The 18,069-nt window shown below is 33.3% G+C and overlaps 1 long non-coding RNA gene across 1 annotated transcript in view; it reads left to right on the top strand.

The window, feature by feature from the left end:
• Positions 1–1,689: 1,689 nt before the first annotated feature.
• LOC138813529 (uncharacterized) overlaps positions 1,690–18,069 on the top strand; it is a 46,188-nt gene continuing 29,808 nt past the window's right edge. Inside the window, exons 1-3 of the long non-coding RNA XR_011367839.1 lie at positions 1,690–1,875; positions 11,574–11,704; positions 13,724–13,774. This is a non-coding gene — a long non-coding RNA (uncharacterized lncRNA). The remainder of the gene's footprint in view (positions 1,876–11,573; positions 11,705–13,723; positions 13,775–18,069) is intronic.

Here is an 18,069-nt window from a genome sequence, read left to right as displayed (position 1 = left end):
GTTGTTGTTTGAATTTGTAACTTTTTTTTTATTGTGAAAATACCGTACAAAGGGGTTACAATTACATGAGCAAGGTAATGAGTACATTTCTTATCAAGCATTGTTGCTTCCTTTTTTGTTTCCCCTTACCATCCCTTCCCATCTCCCCTACTCCCCCATTTCTCCCCCCCCTCACGTCCCCACTCCCCCCGTGCTATAGTTGTAAAGTTCGTTTTTCTACTTAACCTCTTGTACATCGCATTGTTGCAATGGGTCCACTTGTATCCCTATTTAAACAATTTATTTTTTCCCTTCTCCACAAATTATACCAACATCAAATACAGTGAAAACAGGGGTTATACTGTGGGGGAGGGACTACAAAGCAACAAAGAAATATCTTATAAATATGTTAGAAACAATAGCAAGAAAGAAAAAAAACTTCTTCCCTTTCTTTACTACTGCCATGGCTCACTTTTCTAACAGTGTTAAGTGTATTCACAGGACTATAGGTCTTTGTAAGAAGAGTCCACCTGCAGTTGCCGGCTTTCCAATAAAGACTCCCTATCTGACTTCTCAAAATGTGGCTTCTCTTTTTTCTTGCCACCGAGTTCTGGTAAAAACAATTTGAAGCAGCTTTAGTCCTACACTAGCAGTTAAATGAACATTTTCTTGGACATTAAATGTAAGCCTCAGGAATATTATTCAAAAAATAACAGTAACAACATTTTTGTCATTCTTTAATCCTTATTTTATTGAATCTATCATTTACACTTATTTCTCAAAATGTTACTGTCATCAGCCAGTTTATTGAATTAGATAAATAAATGAATGAAGTTTTAGATTATGTCTGTCTCATATTGGTTCTAGTGGCTCTCCCAAATATGCAGTAAGGATTATTCTGTTTTGTTTTGTTTGAAACAGCCTCTTCAGTAAATGGTGCTGGCAAAATTGGTTAACTACATGTAGAAAACTAAAGCTAGATCCTTATATATCACCCTGCACCAGAATCAACTCCAAATGGATCAAAGACCTTGAACTCAAAGCAGACACTCTGAAAACATTACATTATTTAGTTCAAGACAGGAATTGACTGTGCAAACCCAACTTACCCATACTAATAGTTACCCTGTCTCATCCTCTCAAATGCTGGGATGATAGATGTGCTCAATTACTGTAGGCCTTTCACATTTCTCGAATCCATAAGGGAAATAAAAAGGCTAAGAAACTGGAGGATACCCCACACTGTGTTACGTATCAGTTAAAAAAAAAATCTATCTAGAGAGTAAAAGGAAAACTTATGTCTGTAGAACTGTCCTTATTAACCAAAATGTTACCTATAAGCAGTGCTATAAATCCGCAAGAATTATAGTGTTTAGTGCCGCAATTAGGACTCTGAACAATGAAAAGTTGGTGATTCCTAGCACATCTTTCCATTTAACTAGTTTACTAGTCTTATGTGGTAAACAGATGACACTTAGAAAATATGGAAAAGTAAGTTACTGGTGACGTCAATTGAAGTGTCATTCCAAATGGAATCTGGAATTTTCTTGAGCAAATTAGCCAGACACAGCCATCATTATGCCATCATTATTCTACTTCAAAAGTACATAAATTTACAAATCCTTTGAACAGTTTAGTTTGCATGGACAACATGAATTTCCTTTTTATAAGATCACATGCTGATTGGACTTAGTGAACATGAAATACCAATTCACTATATCAGTAAGATATTTGTGTCAGAAGATTTGGCTATTCTTGTTAGCCTCAAGATTTAAAAAAAATATGAACTCTTAAAAAAAGACACTTCAGCCAGAAGCTGGTAACTCAAGCATGTACAGTAATCCTAGTTACTCAGGAGGCTGAATCTGTGAGGATCACTGTTTGAGGCCAGCCCAGGTAAGGAAGTTCATGAGACTCTTATCTCCAAATTAACCACCAGAAAACTGGAAGTGGAGCTATGGCTCAAAATGGTAGAAGTCTAGTTTGAGCAAAAAGATCAAGGCCAGCCTCCCAACTCTGAACCCAGGCCCTATAACAGAACAAACAAACAAACAAAACAAAAAACACCCCAGAAAAAAATCCAAACCATTTAAGAGGTCCAAGGCCTCCTAAGGTGAAGAGTGAGTTGTATTGGGCTCCTCCTACATGAATAAAAATGCACAAATCACCTAGAACACTCCTTTGGATTTTTGGAGGGAACACTTCACTCATTTGAAATAGTATCACACACATATTTTGATCTAGCAACCTATTTCCCAAAGGAACCCCAAATCTGCAAGTTCTCAGTCATACCTAGAAAAAGGAAAACTTTCCAACAAGTCAAGGATACCATGACAATTGAATGTTTATTGATAATTCATCTACAAGATCCTAAAATAAGTTAATATTTAAAGGAGATCATAAAAGTTGTAACTGGTTCTAAAGTTTATTGATATTCACTAATTATAAATTTTTTTCTTACAAGCATATTTTTATGTCTCAAACTTTTCTACACAATTCAAGAGATAATTAAAAATACAGGCTGGTAATATATGTGTTGTTACTATATTAGTTTTTCTATGACACCTTATAATGGGCAGGTGACCTTATGTGATTATGATTATTACACAAATGAATGGCAGTTGCTTTCTGCTTTTCTGGTTACAAGTTTAAAAATAGTCAACTAATTGAAATTCTACTTGTATTCTTTTTCTTGTAATGAGTTTTGATAAGAAAGTGTTCATGCTGGGTGACTTTCACAATGCCCTATCCTGGCAGGCTGACTTCATACAGCACTACTGTTTATTGGCATTGAACAACAGCATGGGGTAGGAGGGTAGAAGGCGTTGAAATTCCAGGAATCAACTTTTTGAGATACAGAAGCTCCCTCAATTGGAATTATTTTCCGAAGATATGTGTGTATGGATGTAGATATCTATCTATCTATCTATCTATCTATCTATCTATCTATCTATCTATCTATCTATCTATCTATCTATTTCTCTATATATGTATATATATATATACACATATATAGTATCAGAATTTAGCTGAGTTTAAAGTATGGAATCACTTATCCATACAGTATTACAAAACTGTATATAATATTTGGTGTTGAATTCTCAGTAAAAAGGAACTTACATAAATTATTTCTTTGCCAATAATCAAAACCTTTAATAATGTCAAATACTATTACAGGTTGAAAAGAAATGTGACATAGAGGACCTCAAAGAAAATTATACATAAAAACAATACAATAGTTCTCATAAAATGTTTGATCACATTATATTTGTGTCTCAAACAATTTCAATGTTAAAACTTTTTCACTTCTTGGAATTTGGTACAAAATACAAGGTTTCAATATTTAAATTGATGTAAGGTTTCAATATTTAAATTAAGGTAAACTTTCTTAGAACGAAAGTGATTTTTTTTATTATAGAAGGTGTTCTTGTTATCAATGCATGTCTCAAGCTTTGTGCTGACATTATACATAAAATATTTAAATTAAGATAGATTATGAATAACTCAAGCCCTATATTAATTATTTTAATTAACCAAAGATATAAAATAGTACACAATAGCTTAATACTTAAATATGTGTTCCACTACCAATTTTATGCTTACAACATTGCTTACAAAACCTGACTTTTGGTTTCAGAAGGAAATAAAAATATTGAGGCCAATATAGGAAAATAAAAGCAATGCAGAAAAGGTTCCTTGACATATTCATAAACTTTCTACTAAATCACAAACCACTCTTTGTGCTTTTTAGATAGTATTCAATGTAAATGATAGATGATAGATCAATAGATGTAATGCCTGTGTAAAGAATGACACTGCCCCATTTGTTAGGAAATGGAAAGACTTGGAAAAAATTATATTAAGTGAAATAATGCCTGAAATCCTAGCTATAATTTGTCAAATATTTACATGGAAAATTTCCCCTTATCCTTTGTAATAATTAATATACCAGACAGCAATTGGTATCAGAAAAGACCTGGGCAGTGTTGACAGAACTGTATCCATTTTGTGTGGCCTGAGATTTGCATTCACATGAATGACAAGCTGAGCAGTCAACTATTACCACTGTCCCTAGTGATAATTGGTATTACAATTGGATGCTAGTCAACTGAATGCAGTCTTTATGTCCATTAAAATAGAGTCAAGGAACATTATTTCCTGTAAAATTAATGGCACTGAAATTAAATAACTCATCCATCAAAAGCAATTAGATCATTAAATTTGGGTTCTTGACAAGATGAATGATTTTATCCATAAATATTCAAAAAAGATATTCTCATAGCATTCTAAGAAAACAGTGATAACTTAAAGGTATGACTGCCTCATAGTACTCGCTTTTCTATCTCAATCAGGCTCCCACCTGAGGAAAATGAAGAAATAGAGCTGCTACTAAATTCGGTACTTTGCTACCAAATTTGCCTCTTTATTTCACAAGATTAATAGATTTCCAAAAATAGCACCAAGGGAGATGTCCCTGAGAGTGGCCAATTTTCACCACTTTAGATATGCACAAAACTTGTAAAAATATATCTGAATAGTATGTCCTTTGATTAAATTACTGAAAAACACAGGAACAAAACCATGGTTTCCTTCCTTTTGTGTGTTTGTATGTGTATGCCATGCCATATATGTGTATACTGGGTTTTCTTAATAACTCTTTGACTTTTAAAAGAAGTTTGGGATATGCTCTCTTAAAAGTCAATCAATATAGTGATACAATAAAGCCAAAGATTTTCCTGCTTACAATATTCCGCCAGCAACTCTATATTTGTGTAAGTACTTATTAATACAAAACTGCTTCTCCCTCCTTTACAAAGAGCAAGTTTCTTGCTCAGAAGTATTTGAGAACTCCTCATTAAAATATATTCTGTAGGCTACAAAACCCTTCTGAAATAAGAGTCCATACATTGTTTCATTTTTCTGCCATCTCATTATGTTACTTACCCACAATACTCTCTCCCATTTTCACTCATGTCATTCTTGGTGATCCAGCGCTCTTCTCCTGCTGTTTCTCCGCAAATCACTTGTCATTCAAAGGTTAACGCAAATGCCAAATCTGGGAGCATTTCTTTAATTTTCTTTACCCTGTCAAAATTCACATTTTCTTCTGATTTATCACAACCATTTTTGTTTGTTTCTTGTAGCATTTAGATGATTTATCTCCTATTTTCTTCATTCTCTAAATCTGCTACAAACACCAGACATATGACCACATTTTTGTCAAGTATTTGTGACTCTGTCTCCCACAAATTGCTCACACAGAGACACTCAATACATATTTAATGCACCAAATCCATGTATTCATAAGGAATAACCGTTATCTGTACAAAAATGATTTATTTAACAGCAGAAGCAGAAGCTAATAAATCGAAGATAGGAGAAACATTTCTAAATTTAGCTACATATAGAAAATAGGGCACTTACAACCACGACTTGCATCTGTGGGTATTTTTATTCATAAAACACATTTTATCTTGAGAAAATGTTTCCTTAATACTGTCATTTCTTGACCCCAAATTATAAACATTTTTGTCTTTTAGATTTTTTGATCAAGATGCATTGTATTTATGAATGGATTGGTTGAATTGTAGCTTTCTTTTACAATACTTATGAATAATAAAAGCAATTTAAAAAATAATATATTTTTAATCCTTGACTTTTTTCATAAAATTTAACTTAGTGTTTTTAAATGTCTCATTCTAATGACCAATTCTAAAATCTAAAATGACTTAAGATATAATAAGTAGTTTTAATTACAGAATTTAATTAATTCTGTATTATCATCAAGTGATGTAAAAGTTTTACATCCTAGATGTTCATGTAACTAATGTTGACATATCTTCTTCAATCAAATGGAATTCTGTCTTTGGAAATAGAAGTAAAATCCATTTTGATATTTTGCAATATATTTGCAAACTCTTAGAAGAGAGCTTTATTTTTCTTCATAAAGGCATATTTAAAAATACAATAGAAATTACAGAAACTAACGACAGAGAGTAAGATGATAATTCTTCTGTGTAAATATCATGGGCATTATACAAAAATTTATTTCTCAAACAGTTTCAGAGATGATTCATAATTTTTACTTGCTTCAAGTACAATCCTAAATCATGCCTTCAAACTATTTGAAACAGTAATATTATTTTGAACAGTAAAACCTCCTGAAAGTTGTCTCATATAAAATATTTCCGCAAGATTTATTCATGACATACATTTTGAACATGTTTTTATTCTTGCTTTCCCAATCTATTAGTACATTCTATATTGTGTTTGATACACTAGTATGTATGACACTATATCTGAAAAAGTGCTTCTTCAAAAAGATTAGGAATACATCTTCCAGGTTACTTTCATACATAGCAGCATTTTGAGAATTGTTAAGTATTTGGGATTTCAGTGATTCCTAACCCATTGTAGTGTTTTGTACAACACTCACTTATTAAGGGTGTAGGATTCTGTTGCATTTCTGGTTTAGAAAAAAGTATCCAAGGCATAAAGACAGTATGAGCCAATGACCAAATCAATAGTTTCATACAATATTTCCTCATATCTGCCAATACAGTAATATTTTGAGTTTATTAAAATATATTGTACTTCTTAAAAGATCAAAGAAATAAATATGACACATTTTATTTAGGATAAAGTTTTCAAACTTTAGAGAAAAGCACATATAGAAGACACATAAACAATACTTATGATTTTTAAAGATAAAATTCTATCTTACCACAATGTCAAACATATGATAAAATAGAATTTTTATTATAATTAATGAAAATGACATACCAAATTAATCTAAAAGATCAGTTGCTTAGCAAACACTACATTTCAAAGAAATATCTTTCATTTATTTACTTGGCCATTTTTGAAAGATGTATTTTGTGATTTGATCTAAAATTTTTAGAGTTGGCACTTTTTTTCAAAATTCTTATTAGGTTCTTTAATCTTTTCATTAACTTTATTGGGGCAAAATGGTATTAGATGAAATAATTGTTTGGGAGGGTTTTAGTTTTAGTTTTTTTGTTTATGCCCGTCCTGTGGCTTGAACTCAGGGCCTGGGTACTGTCCATGAACTTCTTTTGCTCAAGGTTAGCACTCTATCACTTGAGCCAAAGTGCCACTTCTGCCTTTTACAAAGCTACTTTTCCAATGAGACAAAGAAAATGTGTGAGTTTCCATGAAGATAAGTTTTATATAAAGTGAGTTATACAGAGATAATTCAAGGCCCCATTGCTGAAATGACAGTATCCATTGAATTAAGAATATTATAATATCAGGCTCTAAAAATAGCAGTTCCTGTTAGTGTTTCTTTAAAGTAGAATCATTTTTCCAAGCTTGAACTATAGAAAGATGTTTAAAATACAATTGATAATCTCATTTTTTTTTATTAATTATCTGGAACTGAATGTCTTATATTTCAGTTTTTAGCTGAATTCTATTTGGGTTTATGATAGTTTAAGTACATCAAGCTGTTTAACAAAACACCCTCATTGATAAGTAACATTTAAAACACTGTATGAAATGCAATGTTGGAAACTAAAGTGGAAAGAAAAGATGCTCCTCTCAATAGGCTCAAAGTCTAGTGGAGTGCTGATCAGAGTCCAGAAACAAGTGGTACATTTGGCACAGACACAGAGTGAAAAAAGAATACAGAAAGGGGAAAACATCATGGTATGAGAACCCAAAAAGGCCTTCAAAAGAAAAAGCAATATCAAAGACAGGATATGATTTCTGTAGGTAGAAAAACTAGAACCGGTGACTTTGAATGAAGTGGAATGAACAGGGTGGAATAAACAGGCAGAATTGGTTATTTATTGATCTGTTTTTAATTCATTTGTAAAGTGATATCTTTGTCTAAGAACTGTAGGTCTAACATAGGAACTACTAAAGTCAAGAAAACAAAAACCCCTATTGCTGTCCTGGACACTTAGAGATCAGTGACAAAAAACACATTTTATAATAAACTTTAGTTAGTGTGATATGAGTTCAGACAGTGGTAGAACACAAGAGACTAGAAAACTGGAAAACAAACAAAGCCCATCCACCCTAGAAAGTGTTGTTTATGTCAAAAGAAGCTGACATGTTAAAAGTATGTTCTGTCAGGCCATGGAAAATAAGATATAAAGCAAAAGAACACATATGTGAAAAATCCATCTAGTGTTATCTGATTACCAACATTTACTTAAACCATCCTGGAAAGGGAGCTGTGGTTCAAGCTGTATAGTACTATCCTTGTGAGGAAAAAGCTAAAAGACAGTGCTCAGACCTGAGTTCAAACTTCAGTACTTGCACACACACAAACACACACACACACACAGAGAGAGAGAGAGAGAGAGAGAGAGAGAGAGAGAGAGAGAGAGAGAGAGAGAGAGAGAGAGAGAGAGAGAGAGAGAGATGCATGAGTACATATAAAAACAGCTTTTTCCATTCTCCTTTTAGTAACCTATCCTTCAGCTTCTGCTCTTCTTTATTATAAAACTTTAGAAAACATTGACTGGTTAGTAGCTGCCAAATCCTTTGTATCTTCTGTTTTGGAATCAATCCAATTAAGCTTTTATCTCTACTATTTTATTTAAAAAAAACTTGGTCATATATTTCATATGTTCTTTACTAATCTAATAACTTCCTGTTCTTTTTGGAAAACATTTTTTGCTTCATTTTGAGGACATAATACTCTTCAGATTTTCCTTACACCTACTGGTCTCATTCTTAGTCTTCTTAGATGTTCCTGCCATTGTCTTTGTCCAATACTTTGTTCTTAGACATTTTCAATTTTTCAAAAGTACTCATTTCACTAAGAATAATAATTTTGTTTTCTACCACACAAAATGATTTCTCATACCACCACTCATTTCTATACACACAACAAAAATGAAGTAGTAAAAGAGTCTAACTAAAATAAATATACATCTAAAGTGAGCTTTTGACATGAATAAAACAATCTAAAATTTCAAAAAGGAACACAGGAACATATTTGCTTTAAAAAAGGTGGGCAGTCATACTAATGTCACTTAGTTTCTTTATTTCTTCTAAAATTGTATTTAGGTAGTTAAATATATATTCTTCAAATTTTATCAATTAGATTGTAAATATCAAATTAGGATAGCAAACAAGAAAGAATTTTGATTGTCAATGTGTTCTCTTAAAAGACTTGTTTTTACACTACACATGGTTATGTGCAATTTATTTACAATGTTGATATCTGTCTGAAGTATTCCAAATGCTAATAAAAATAGAGTATGCATGGAGAACTTTGGTAGATTAACTAGGACTGGCTGTAGATGCCTACCATCTGGTGCTACAAAGCATGGATGGATTAGCTGTAACAGCAGACAGAATGAAAGGCATTACACAATCAGATGGTAAACAGTCAATGAGAATCTAGGCCTACAATAGATGTACAATGTGAGGCAGACAGAATTCTGACAACTAGATGTCAAAGAAAGAGCCTGAGCAATTCTGCCTCTAGGAATAAGGACATTACAACCTCCAAATGCAGAAAGTATATACTGTTTTCCACTGGAAAGTTAAAATTGGAGAGGTTATTGTTCTTTTTATTTTTAGCTGAGGGGTTTGTTGGCAAGCCAATGAATTACACCAAAATTCATAGAATGAAAATTATAACACAGTGAATGCATGTCTACCAAAAAGCAGACATGTTTTTTGTTTTTTTGGGGGGGGGTCCAGTCGTGGGTCCTGAACTCTGGGCCTGGGCGCTGTCCCTCAGTTCTTCAGCTCAAGGCTGAGCCTGGATGCTGTCCCTCAGCTCTTCAGCTCAAAGCTAGCACTCTACCACTTGAGCCACAGCGCCACTTGTGGCTTTTTTCTTTTTGTATACGTGGTGCTGAGGAATCGGACCCAGGGCCCCATGCATGTGAGGCAAGCGCTCTACCACTGAGCCACCTTCCCAGCTCCTAGACATGTTAAAGTAGATGTAGGAGGTACAAGAGAGAAGAGTAGACTGAAGTGCAATGGACTGTTGTAAAGAATCAATTATTTGGAAAACTTAGCATTTCTTATTTGTTAAAACATTATAATAGGAAAATACCTTAAGGGAAGTAAACAAAATGGGTTCAAAGTGGGTACTGGTGGCTTATGCCTATAATCCAAACTACTCAGGAAACTGAAATCTAAAGATCACAGTTCAAAGCTAGCCTGGGTAGAAAATCCCATGAGAGTCTCTAATTAGCCACCAAAACCTCAAATAGAAGTGTGGGTCAAAGTGATAGAACTCCATCTTTAAGCAAAATTAAAATAAATAAATAAATAAAAGGCTCAAGGATAGCACCTAATTCCTAAGTTCAAGTACCAGGACTGGAATTAAAAAGAAAAAGAGAAAAAAAAGAAAAGCAAAGAGGATCACAGGGTAACAATATTTGGATTTTAATTCAGAAGCATATATAGTATAGTGAATATATAGTATAGTGAATATATAGTATAATGAAATGTTTGAATATAAAACAGTTCTTGTTTCCCTCTAGATTTTAATCAACTTAGAGTAATTGATAGAGATATTTAAGGTGCCAGGTTCTAGTATTCGGTACTGAATGGATGTAACAAAATATATGTGAAACATTTCATATCTATCCTGCATTAAAAAAAAAAACCAGCAGAGCAAGTACTAAAGACACAGTAGAGCAAGTACATAAATTTATTACAAACAGAAATGAATGATGGATTTTTTTTTCTTTTGTTGGTTGTGGGGCCTGAACTCTGGGCCTAGGTGCTGTCCCTCAGCTCTTCAGCTCAAGGCTACCACTTTACAACTTGAGCCACAGCACCACTTCCAGCTTTTTCTGCTTATGTGGTACTTAGGAATCGAACCCAAGGCCTCATACTGCAAGGCAAGCACTGTACCACTGAGCCAACTTCCCAGCCCCAATGATGGAATTTTTAAATATAAGTATAAAACCACCTGTATATATGAACCCTAAAAGTTACAATATAGGAGGAGAGAAACTGATGAGGTGATGAGCAACACATCTGAAAAGATTTCCAAGAGTAATGGCAAATACTGACTACAAAATTATCATAATCAGATCAGATGTACAGAGGATCTGGTTGTACTCATGAGGATATCACCATACTTCCACTTCTGGGGTTTGTTGTTGTTGTTGTTAATTGGAGATAGGAGTACCCAGAATTTATCTGCCTAGGCTATCTTTAAACAGTGATGAAAATTACTCTTCTTAATTTTGTAGGCTATACCTTGAATTCTTGACCTCTTTCTTCCTCTTTTCTCTCCTTCATTCATTTAACTGTTTCCTATTGACCCCATTCCATTCAAGTACCCATTTCTTGGTGTTTATTTTGTTGAACTTTGACATTGCCTAAGGAATTACATTACACACACACATACACACACACACACACACACACACACACTTGAAGTACAATTGCCCTTTTACAAGTAAATCTTATTAGGAACCAAGGTACTAAATTATCCAAGTCAATTGGGATTGATATGTTCTATTTTATTTAAAGAAAAATAATTATAAATATCACTCACATGTGCAGCATGTTTGTTTCAAAAAATAATATAATTCAGCCAAATATTCAGCCTAATCTCAGAAGGTTCTTTTAATTTTTTTCCTTAGGAATCTACTTTAGGAAGAACAGATGCATTGGATCAAAAAGACCCAGCAAAAAATGATAGTGCAGTTAAGACATGGAGGTCTACTGGAGTTAAGGCAATTATGGATGCATAACATCTGCCAGGGAGTTACAGGTACCTGAACTTTGATTGGAACTCATTCACCCACCGTATACTAATCAATTAACTGCACAGACAAATACTCTATCCTACTAAAACAATTTGCTTACAGATTTTAGTGAAATTACTGTTCTCACCAGACATAGGAAGTTTGCATCATAATTATTGATCAAATTAATGAACTAGAACTTGGTCATAGCAAATACATACAGATCAACAATCAAAAATTTTGAAATGAGTTATGAAATTTTACTTAGAAACCTAAGTTATATAATAATAGCCACAGCCATCAAATAAGAGATAAAGCAAAAGACCTGGAGATTCTAGGGACATAAAATTTAGGAATGCAAAATAAGAGAGACTGATGTTAGAAAATTGCAAGTTAATGAAGCAAATGTTTTATTTCTATTTTCCAAAACTCAAACGTGAGTTGATCATTTCCTGATACTGTCTTCATATTGTCTTTGCCTTTCAAGTTTTCCTTCTTCACTTTCCTACAATACTTGCCCATTTTTTCCCCACACCTCCTACCTTGCTGCATGGTACCAGAGATAGGGCCACTGGTGAAGTACTAGTGTGCATTTAGAAGGTCTGGAATATATTAAACGCTCAATTATTATATAAAAATGAATGAATTATACATAGCTCTCAAATTTTAAATTGCAATTTAAAAGAAAACTATTAGCAAGATAAGAAGTATTTGTTAGAATGTAGCATGTAAACATTTATTTCTCAAAAAATGTAATATGGCTTTCATGCAGGTATCAAAATGAACACAGTTTTATGTTTTAGTGAACTCATTAATTAGAAAGAAACTAGATCAACACTATTATTGTTTGTGAGAGAAAACAAAATACATATTCATGGATCAGAAATTCTCAAATAAATGTATGTATATAGGCTAATTTTTTGACTCTGAGAGGGAAAGGTAGGTTTTATTCTGCCAAACAGAATTCTTGCATATGTACATAAGAAGCATTGCTCTATTCTGTACTTAAGAATATTGTAAAACTGCTCCCATATAATCAATATATTTTTCCCATGGAACCACAAACTCTTCACTATAATACCAAAGCCACAAAACTCTCAAAGACTAGCTAATATTTTTTTTTCTCCTTAGAGGCAAACTTTGGTCAATTTTAGCTAGAGGAAAGTTTCACACCGCTGGCAGTATGGATGGACACTTTTTTCTGAGTCTATTGCATTGGAATAATTATTTGAGAAAAAATTTGTATGAGGGAATGTTTCAGGTAAAGCCAGCAAGGTCAGTGTCAGCTTACATTAACTGCTGCATGGTATCTGTCAACCAAATTAGTTCTGCCTAGGAGGGAAGTTTAACGCAGGTACTCAATGCTTCAGGAAGGCTTTCCTTCTTGAATCAGCATTTCTTCCTACCTTTTTTTTTCTTCTCTGCAAGGTCAAAAGTGTTTTACTATCCCTGTAGGACTTCCTCACTGCCAATTGCTTTTCACCTTTTTTGTAGCTCTTGGAGTTGTTGTCTGCTGTATTTGACAGAGTAGTGATGAATAAAAGTACAATGGGATGTTCAAGGGAACCTATGTGCATATTTGCTTGTGCTGTATAAAATATTAGCAGACATATGACGGGTCTTTCTTGAATATATCAATTCTTTATCGTACAGAAGTATGGAATGTTTTGCTAAAAAGGAATCCAAAGTGAATCTCAATTTAATTGTGGCCAGATCACAGATACTTACTTCACAAATTTAATGCAGTGTGCACGGTTCTGAAAATCTCTTAGTACATGTTGGGTGAGCAAAGGATAATGAAGAACAGCTTTTTAAGTCTTTCATATATATATATATATATATATATATATATATATTCATTTCAAACTTGAAGGTTTAGAATATTGTTTGTTAATGAACTTGTTGAAGTGATTGGCTTAATAACAACTGGAAAGCAATCTTTAATAGTGACTTATTCCCCCAGGGAAAAATCTGTTGCATGGTTTTAGCTAAGGTCTTGCTTTTCAGGACAAGCACTAACCAAAGGTCTGGATATTTCTTTCCAGGTGGGAGTCTTCTACTGGATGATCTTTGTTCTGAGATTCTTTTTCAGATGGGTGAGATATTCTCATTGCTGTTCTACTGTCTTGGGCACATCCAAACATTGCACTAATGGGAGGAGTGAGGTATATTGCTATATTACTTGAAATCTACAGCAGAAAGGCAGCATGAAACTACAATGAAATGGTTTCCATAATCACAAAGAGAAAAAAGAACACAGAAAATTACATTAACTCAGACAATTCTTGAAACCATATAGTACCATGTGACCTTTGAGAACAAAGAGATGGCGACCAAGTTTCAAAAGACATTTTTTGCTTAATTATATGGTAGGCAAGAAGGTTAGTTTTTCCCTAAGGAAATGCTTGATTCGATTTTAAAGTATTTGACAGATGTATCTTATAATTTGCTTAAATTTTCTACAAGCGTAATGGTTTTCTATAAGTTTTGTTGCCATTTTGGTTTCTGTATAAATGACATGGAAGGATGCAGACTAGAAGTTATAAATGCATCCCTCTTATGTCCTATTATTAACTAAAGATGAGACTTTGAACACCTTTCAATGAGAAGGATGAGAAATATTCTCCTCAGCTCACTGGATTATTTTTAGTAAAAGAAAATGATTTTTATTTGTATTGAAACTCACACAAAATAGAGAATTGTCTCACAAAAACTGGCAGTACCATTGATATGAGATAATAAAGCAAAGGTTACTAAATTGTGGGGCAAAAACAAAGAAGGTAAATGTTGTAGCTAAAAAATTAAAACATATCAGGAGTAAGTAGGAATGGAAATCATTGATGCAGTTTTTATCCTAAAAGCATTATTTGAGAAATTGAAATGAGATCTTATTTTCTTAAATAGGTATCTAAGAACTAAGTTACTAGACCTAAATGCAAATGATAAAATATATTAAAAGAATTTTAACATATTAACCAAAGTAAAAATCTACTTGACTGAAAAGTGCTCAAGTATATGACTATTTCAGATGTCTGAAGTAAAAATCCAACCAAATTCTAGGTAATGATATCTGGGGCTGAGAAAAGAAAAAAGTTGATCTAAGGGAAACTCGTTTAGTTATTTGATAATCTTCTCTCCAAAAACAGACCTTTTTTTAGACATTGTAATCAGTATATTAAGGAGACATTCATACATTTCAGTAATTGCTTAAATTCTGGTATCTAGATTTAAGCTTATGAACATATGACTTTAAATATAGAGTTAAAGCTATCCATTGTAATTTGCTAAACTACCACATTGAATTACAGTTACTTTGGAGCAAATGGTTTAAAGTAAGCCTGTAACATATCTAAGGCACATCTTCCTGGGTTATATATGCAACTTCTCAATGTACAGTTCTCTTTAATTTTTTTTTCTCTACCCAACTCTGAAAGTCACATACATATTTTAAGCTAGGCAATTAATATTGAACAATTAAGATGTTCAGGCTCTTTCAGACAATGGTAGTCAAATTCCCATGTCTGTGATTAATTAGTTTTTATAAGCCATCACCTGATATTTGTTATGATAGGATAGCTGAGTAGGCTGCCATGTTGTTTATTGCTTTATATTGTTTTTGTTCGTCCAATTTGGCAGTACATCTCAGCTTAATTTTAAGTCTAGATGGTTCTTCAGCAGCACATACGATGCCATCTATCCTAAGAAGGACTACATTATTGATGGCCAATCAATCACAGAGTGTGACAAAGGATATCAGTTTTATTCACAGAGGATGACACTTCTTGATCTATTCTTAAATACCAGAGGGCTATGAGGCCTGTAACTCATATCTTAGAGTTTGAGGGAGCTGATTGAACATAGTGCATAAAATCTGCTACAGTTTCAGGGCATCTATCACTTTTGACTAATGCTATATCTTATCAAAATTTCTGGATTGCTGCTTGTCCCACAAATATTTGATTTACTGAACTGATTTGTTTTACTGAGATTTATAATTGCCTATTTTCCCTTGCTTCTGCTATGTATGGAAAATCATTGATGCAGAAATATTAAAAATTCACAGTTTACTTTATTAATAATGTTCATCCTAAGTTTCTGACAAATCTTGATAATGGATAAACATATGCAGCCACTTGCTGAGCCCATAACAGGGTATGAGTTAGATGAGACATGGCAGGTTACTCTCAAATCTCAAACTTGTATGACTTTACTAATAGCATTTGCCACAGTCTAGACAAATGAAAATTCCCAAGGAAAGGAAAAAAAAGAAGTTGGGGGAGGGAAGGGAGAAAGAAAGAAATCTCTTTGACGTTGCAATATAAGGTCACTTGTGACTGGTTTAAACTAAACTTAGCAATAGAAACCTAATTCTCCTTCCCAGAATCTTTTCTAGAAAGACATAACCACAATCTATTTAAATGTTCAATTAAGAATTCTCAGCAAGGAATTTCAATACATTAGTGGTATAAAAATCATTAGTGTGACATTTCAACTATTACATGTTTTCCTTTTGTCATTATTAGTTTAAAATGTAAGAAGTTCATTTGGTGCTAGATAAAGGTGGTCAGATATTTAGAGTTATTTTCAGTTTGTTCCTTAATTGCTCAGGATTTGAGCTCAAAACTTTGGTTAGGAAAATTTCACTTAACACATGCAGAAAATATCATTTACCATATGAAACAGAGATATTAATGAATAGAAATGGAAACTTGTTCCATGATAGAGATAAAGCATTCAAAAACAGTTGCTTAGTTTTGTTAGTAAGAATGATTATCAAGTTAGACCAAATTCATGCTACTGAATTTGAATATATCATTCTCAACTTGAAAATTATACTTGGGCAGTAAAAGATTATAACATGGATCAAATATTTTATTATGTCCCTTGGCATTCCTCCAAAATTTGCTTCAGGCGCAAACTAATAAAAATGTGCAAACCTATTTGAATTTAACTATATGAAAAAAATTTGTCTTTTTGATTCATACAAATATCTTAAAGTTTAACCAGTCTATTGGTTCTCAAAAGTAATGTTGAGCAGATGTTCACTTTCTGGTACATTTAGAAAAAAAAAATTATGCACATTATCTTAATTAATTGTCACCAAATTGTGGTTTGTAAAATTAAACTTTTCTACCTATGGAAATAAACTAAAATAGAACATTCCTCTCCCCCAAATTCTTAGGCTTAACAATAATAAGCTGTTCATTTAGCTATGTTATTTATGACTGCTGGAACCAGATGTAGAAACATTTGCTCCAATTATATTAAATAACACTTTTGGCCTAGTGCCAGTGGCTCATGTTTATAATCACAGCTATTCAGGAGGCTGAGATCTGAGGATCATGTTTCAAAGCCAACCCAGGCAGAAAATTTTATGTGAATTTTTATCTCCAATAAATGACTCAGAAAAGCTGGAAGTGGAACTGTGGTTCAAGTTGTGGAGCTCTAGCCTTGAGCACAAAAAGGCTCAGAGACAGCACGAAGACACAGAGTTCAAGCCCCAGGACTGGCAAAAAATATATAAAAATAAAAATAAGTAACAGTTTTATTGTGTACCTTGGTTACTCACACATTTTCCATTTCCCCTATTTCTTGTTCTTTTGTTTCAAGCCACTGTGTGTGGGTTCAAGCTAGGCTTGAACTCAGGGCCTTGTGTTCTCACTTGGCCTTCTTCCCCATGAGCCTAGCATTCTATCACTTGACCCACAGTTCCACTTTCAGAATTTTGCCAATTAATTAGAATCTCACAGACTTTCCTGCCCAGGTTGTCTGTGAATCATGATTATCGGATCAGAGTTGAGGACCTAGGAATACAGATATGGATACCTAGTACTCAGCAACCAGATGTTTCAACCTGCTTTAACCATTACTCCTATTTCTGGTCCACATCTCTGGGCTCCTCGCCCCCCCCCCCCCCCCCGCCACTAACATGTTAATTATATCAGTTGTATCATGGATGTTAGCATTTCTTGTCTCTAGAAATGAATTTCTTGTCTCCAGAAATTTTTAGTAATGCTACCTACTAATGCTATTTAATGCCTTGCACATAATGCTAATACAATAGTAAACTTTGTTGTCATCTATCTACCAAGTTCCTCTACAAGCAGTATTTTGTATAAATAGACATTATATGTCTAATCTACACAGAAGAAAATGTCTTTGAAGAACTACAGCAGTAGCTTCCTGTTAATCTCCATGTGGTATATTTCTGTACATGTTATTGTATAGAATAGGGGAGGAAAGTACCTTTACCTAAATAGAAAACAGATACAGTGAATCTTGACATGGGTATATCTTCAACATGAACAAAAATGTTTTCTATAAGAAATTCTGTTTATCAAGAGCAAAGATCTAGGATCAAATCCCAGTACAACAGAAATAAGGACAAAAT

This window comes from Dipodomys merriami, unplaced genomic scaffold, assembly GCF_024711535.1.
Source record: "Dipodomys merriami isolate MVZ:Mamm:240054 unplaced genomic scaffold, mDipMer1.0.p SCAF_6, whole genome shotgun sequence".
Taxonomy (NCBI): Eukaryota; Metazoa; Chordata; class Mammalia; order Rodentia; family Heteromyidae; genus Dipodomys; species Dipodomys merriami.
The sequence above is the reverse complement of the archived record's forward strand: the minus strand, read 5'-3'. Positions and strand labels throughout refer to the sequence as shown.